The sequence below is a fragment of the Stegodyphus dumicola genome, chromosome 7 (assembly GCF_044657685.1).
Source record: "Stegodyphus dumicola isolate Sdum_Otavi_A_Nest chromosome 7, ASM4465768v1".
Taxonomy (NCBI): domain Eukaryota; kingdom Metazoa; phylum Arthropoda; class Arachnida; order Araneae; family Eresidae; genus Stegodyphus; species Stegodyphus dumicola.
This window is the reverse complement of record NC_140774.1, coordinates 56,628,966-56,635,471: the sequence shown is the minus strand read 5'-3', so window position 1 is coordinate 56,635,471 and position 6,506 is coordinate 56,628,966. Positions and strand designations below refer to the sequence as shown.

The 6,506-nt window shown below is 32.9% G+C and overlaps 1 pseudogene; it reads right to left on the bottom strand.

Annotated features, from left to right (window-relative positions):
• Positions 1 to 1,531: 1,531 nt before the first annotated feature.
• Positions 1,532 to 3,097, bottom strand: LOC118202740 (bifunctional FAD diphosphatase/FAD synthase pseudogene; annotated as a pseudogene).
• Positions 3,098 to 6,506: the final 3,409 nt, after the last annotated feature.

Sequence of the window (6,506 nt, the reverse complement as noted above, 5' to 3'; positions counted from 1 at the left end):
ATAATGTAAATGTAAATTAATTACTGTGTTAAAATACTATTTTTTGCTGTACTGCTCAAACAACTAGAAAGCTGAAATTATTGCAAAGTAATGTGAAGCAGTGTTTGCATTCAAAATGTAAAATATAATACCTATGAAATTCTGCACATTCCTTTGGAACTGTACAAATTTTCGTTCAGAAAAAGACTGAAATTTAGGATATATTAGTTGAAAATTTATTCATTATACTTATAAGCAATAAAAACAATTCAGGATTTACCATACGTTCCATTCGTACATACATAAAGAAACACTGAGGAATATAACAAGTGCTTGCAAATAACACTGAAGAAATTTTGCAATTCCTTAATGCTAGTTATTAAATTCTTTGAAATGAGAAAATAAAAGCCCAAATATACGCTAACAAACTATGCGAGCTACTCCAGTTTACAATTACTGAATTATATAACATGTAAACAAATTACATTTAAATAACGAATTATTACGAACATATGTTAACAAATATTAAATGCACTGTTATTGACAAATTACAATGAAATATATATTAGAAAAATAAGCAAGTGCAATCGGTATGGAGGTTAAAATAACTAATAAGCAAAGTTCCACAACATTACAATTGTAAACATCATTCGAACACACTCAGCCATGATGATCACGAATAAGCTAGCGTAGGGTTGCTTAGTCACCAATATTTCTCCCCGCGCCAAAGGTACACCATCAAGCATGCGCAGTAAGCGAAATTTGCTTAACATTGTTCAACTCAATGTGCGGTCTGCCATTACGCTTCCCGAGACCCGACTATTCATCATTCTGACAAAGACTTCCTTGCAGTTGTTATGACTGATTGAGATGGAAGATCACATAAGACTTTTCTTCAGTAAAAATTGCAATATATAAAACTAAAGCATGTACTGGTATTAATGTCAACACAAAAGTGCTAAATATGCATTCAAAAGTGAAAAAGAATTTCAGTTGTGGAGATTACAGAGTTTTCATCAGTTGTGAATTTCGATAAATTCATATGATGAGACTTGAGAATTTTAAGAGTTCTCTCCATTTAAAACTATGTAGAGAAATTTAGTATATACTTGTAATCTTTTTACTGCATATTTAAAAGAATATGAAGATTTCTCTCAATTTTCATTACAACATAGCTAATTTTTCTTCTAATTTTAGATTAAAAATCAAACAGGGAAAGTGTAGAATCACCCACTGCTTGGCACGTTTTTAAGAATTGCACATAGTCGGTATTCATGTACACATCAACCTGTTTTCACTTAAAAAAAAATCCCAGAATTGCACAAAAATGGCATTGCGCACTCCCTTGACTTTATCCATGTACACATTGACCTATTTTCACTTAAAAAGTCAAAGAAACTTGACAAAAATCCAATTCTTCTTACTCTTGTAAAAAGCACCAAACAAATAAGTGGGCGATTCTGGTCTTTACCCAATCAAACTTGTATGAAATCTTTTCCAGTTATCTGATTAGTTGTGGAAAAAAACAAAGAAATAGTTTTTTATATTATACTTAAGACTTTTCACTTCTTCCTTCCTTTATATCTGTTAAAGTATAAGCAGGTTTATACTTTTCATAGCCTTCCCATTTATCTATTAGCAAGGCTGGATTTGGCCAACTTGTTGATTTGATTCCAAGAGAAGTATAACCACGATCGTATAGAACACAATATGGCAACTGTAAATTACGAATAAAAGACCAAACATCATTGTATGACCAATCTAGAAGAGGTAAAATTTTCAACACAGGTGGCCATTTTGAATCAGTTTGGGAAAAATATTTTAATTCTGTTGCATCTGGATCACATCTCCTTGTACCCATAATTACAGCTTTTATGTGAGGATGTGATTTTAAATATTGTGAAATAGTCTCCTTCATATCACCTTCTATTATAGTTAAATTCAACTGATACTTTGTGATTATTTCCTGTACAAAATTTTCAAGTTCTCGGAAAGTTTCACCATTTCGAACATATAAACCCCGAACATGATTCCACTCATTTGGACATAATTTCTGTACAGAAGAATACAGTAAATGCAATAATGCAGTGCAGTCTTTTCCACCATTGAAACATATACATATATTTGATAAAGAATATGACTTCAGCATTTCTTCAATCACAGCCAGTGCTGATGATACTGCAGGAAAATGTTCACTCAGGGCATATACATCATCTTTTGCTGCTTTTAACACATCATCTTTTAAATCCACTATGCTTCCAGGTGGTAATTTACTTTTAAAATAGTTATATGCTTCTTGAATAGAGGTTGCGTTTAAACTCTCAAGGGTAAGTTTTACTTTGTAATAATTATTACTAAATACAGGATATGACCCAAACTTAACTTTACCTTTGAATTCTTGCACTGCTTCATTTAAAAGAGGAGTGACAGAAAACTCATCCAGTATTATATGAATTGTCTTATCAAAATGAGGTGAGTTTTGCAGCAGAAAACTACTTTTGAAAATTTCAAAACCTTTCTGTAGTAGTATAGGAACTCCAGGAAACATATATATATTCTTAACAGATATTAATGGAAACATAATTTTCCTACCAGCAAAATTACTGCTGCCGAAATTTAAGGAGGCTGATTTCGGAATAGATGCAAATTTCAACACTGCAGGATTATCATTATCTTGAACTCCAAAATAGTTCATAAACAAATTTGACAAATATTTGTTTACTTGTAGTTCCTCATTACAAGCTATGGAAACAGCTTCAAAAGCCACATCATCGTGAGTCGGTCCAATTCCACCACTTGTAAGAACAACAGTACAATTTTTCGACAAGTCGGATACTTCTTTTGAAATAATACGAACGTCATCAGGTACAATCGCCAATTTTTGAATCTTTATCCCTGAGAGATTAAGATTTTTAATAAGAAAAGACGAATTCAGGTCATCAATTTGTCCTTTTAATATTTCATCACCAATAATCAAAACGCCAGCCGTTACCTTTGTCAAAGCATTACTGCAACGATTTAATGTAATACTGTGTGTAATGTCTCTCAAATAAATACATTTTCGGCTCATTTCGGATACCCGGCTCTTGGCTGAATTTGGCGAGTTTTTGGCCGCCATCTTGGATTTCAGAAATGCGCCAAAAAGCGCATTTCGAAATCCAAGATGGCGGCCAAATATTGTTTTCCCTATCCGAGGGAAGTGGACAGGGAAAACAATTGTGAACTGCCAAAAGGAAAAATTGAACTTACCCTTGTTCATGTTGACATGATGACGCCTGACATTCCCTATTTCTTCAATGTTGTACAACATAGTTAATGTTATATTACTAAGCCTGATATGATAACTTACTAATTGTAATTCAGTCTAAAGTAATAGAACAAGAAATTTTAATTAACGTGTACTTTAACGAGTGAAATGTTTTGCATGAAACGCTATAGGGCGAAGAAGTACTTACGCTCAAACTGTAAACAATCGATTTAAAAGAAAGCTTCCAACCTAAAAATTTGACTTGCATGTAATTTCGGCATTATATTATTTGGCATTTAAATTAATAATGAATTTATATTTAAATTAATTATGTTATGCAGGTAAGTGTATGATAGTTAAACGTGATATATATGGATGAGAAATGAAAAATTAGAACATTTATTAAGGTATTTGTAATATATGGTAAGTTCTTTTTAAGAAACTTATTTTTCAGTATATAGCACTCATTTTTTTTTATTAATTAATCAATTTGAACATATATTTTCTATTTTTCCCTGTGTTAGAATTTCAACTTTTTTTTAATTAATCAATTTAAACATACATTTCTTAACTTATTTTTCAATATGCAAGAATTTCAACTCTTTTAATTAATCAATTTAAACATATATTTCTTAACTTTTGTTTCAATATGTAAGAATTTCACCTTTTTTAATTAATAAATTTAAACAAATATTTCTTAACTTATGTTTCAATATGCTAGAATTTCATATTTTTTAATTTATCAATGTAAACATATATTGCAAAATGAAGGTACTTACCCCTAGATGACATTGCTTGTACAATCTTTGTCTTCTTAAATTATGTTATTTATATTTATATAAAAATTTCACTTTTTCACAAGAAAATTTTTATCCAGGTTCTCACAGTTTCACCTTTTCACAAGAATATTTTTATCCAGGTTCTCACAGTTTCATCTTTTCACAAGAAAATTTTTATCTAGTTTCTCACAGTTTTGCAAGAAAATATGTATCCAGGTTCTCACAGTCAACAAGTTCACAAGAAACTGTGTATATGATAACCAGGGCTAGAAAGGGGGCATATGTCCGTGGGCACATCATCCAAGGGAAGCCAAAATGATGTTACGAATTTTTAGAGTTAAATGTTTTCCATTTTTGACCAGTAGTCGGGAGGGGCACAAAATCTTCAGTTTTCCCTGGGCGCTGAAAACAGTAACTATGACTCTGCTGATAACTTATAAAATTTCATTTTTTCACAAGAAAAACTGTTATAGATTCCTTCCTTGTTAAAATCCAATACTTCGTTTCACTGAACTCCACTCTTATAGATCGAGGCCTGTTCATCAGATCTGAAAAAGAACAATTTTTACAAGCATTTTGCATTTTGAAATTAGAAATGATTCCATTTCCACATCACCTTAAGACTTACACGTACTTAAAAAAAGAAAAATCTTTTCTTCTGCTTTTTGACTATTCATTTTAATTGAAGCATTACCAAATTTTGTAAATTAGTTTTTATAATTATATTTAAATCAATTATTTATAAAAAATATTTATGCGGGTATTATCATATAATTTCATTTAAAAAATAGGCACTATTTTCACATTACATGACGTTACATGCAGGTTAAAGTGATTTTTAATTAAATCTAAATTTGATAAAAAAAATAGAAACAGTAAGAAATGTGATTAATGATATTAGTGAAACAAAATAGTTACAAATAATCCCAATTTTTAAGCTAGTACGTGTAAGACTAGGAGGTAGGAATCCTGATGCGTTTTTTTTTACGAGGTTTCGCCAGGAGCCATAATCCTCTAATTTTAATGTGTACACATATATTTTATATTACTTACCATTCAGCACCACATTTTGCAGTTTTCAGCAGTATTACTTGGCAGTTCACTATTTGGAGTTTTTTGTAGAGAAAATATCCATGTTATATATGCAGAATACAAGATAAATAAACAAGATTTTAAATTTCATGATCGTCGAGATTTCCTGTGGTGGCAGCAGTTGCTCAGTTCCTTCGCTTTCAGGTGTGGCCCGCATCAGTCGTTTCAACTCGGATGTGTTTCTTGAAAGAAAAACCTGGCTATACCCCCAGGTACTGGGTTTGTCATCAGAGTTGATTTCTCCATCTGCTTCTTCCCTCGTCTAAGTGGCAGCAAAATGTTATTTTTGAAGTCCCTAAACAAAATATCCATATTATGCATATTCAAAATACAAGATAAGTAAACAAGATTTTAAATTTCACGATCGTCGAGATTTCCTGTGGTGGCAGCAGTTGCTCAGTTCCTTCGCTTTCAGGTGTGGCCCGCATCAGTCGTTTCAACTCGGATGTGTTTCTTGAAAGAAAAACCTGGCTATACCCCCAGGTACTGGGTTTGTCATCCGAGTTGATTTCTTCATCTGCTTCTTCCCTCGTCTAAGTGGCAGCAAAATGTTATTTTTGAAGTCCCTAAACAAAATATCCATATTATGCATATTCAAAATACAAGATAAGTAAACAAGATTTTAAATTTCATGATCGTCGAGATTTCCTGCGGTGGCAGCAGTTGCTCAGTTCCTTCGCTTTCAGGTATGGCCCGCATCAGTCGTTTCAACTCCGATGTGTTTCTTGAAAGAAAAACCTGGCTATACCCCCAGGTACTGGGTTTGTCATCCGAGTTGATTTCTCCATCTGCTTCTTCCCTCGTCTAAGTGGCAGCAAAATGTTATTTTTGAAGTCCCTAAACAAAATATCCATATTATGCATATTCAAAATACAAGATAAGTAAACAAGATTTTAAATTTCATGATCGTCGAGATTTCCTGCGGTGGCAGCAGTTGCTCAGTTCCTTCGCTTTCAGGTGTGGCCCGCATCAGTCGTTTCAACTCGGATGTGTTTCTTGAAAGAAAAACCTGGCTATACCCCCAGGTACTGGGTTTGTCATCCGAGTTGATTTCTCCATCTGCTTCTTCCCTCGTCTAAGTGGCAGCAAAATGTTATTTTTGAAGTCCCTAAACAAAATATCCATATTATGCATATTCAAAATACAAGATAAGTAAACAAGATTTTAAATTTCACGATCGTCGAGATTTCCTGCGGTGGCAGCAGTTGCTCAGTTCCTTCGCTTTCAGGTGTGGCCCGCATCAGTCGTTTCAACTCGGATGTGTTTCTTGAAAGAAAAACCTGGCTATACCCCCAGGTACTGGGTTTGTCATCCGAGTTGATTTCTCCATCTGCTTCTTCCCTCGTCTGAGTGGCAGCAAAATGTTATTTTTGAAGTCCCTAAACAAAATATCCATATTATGCATATTC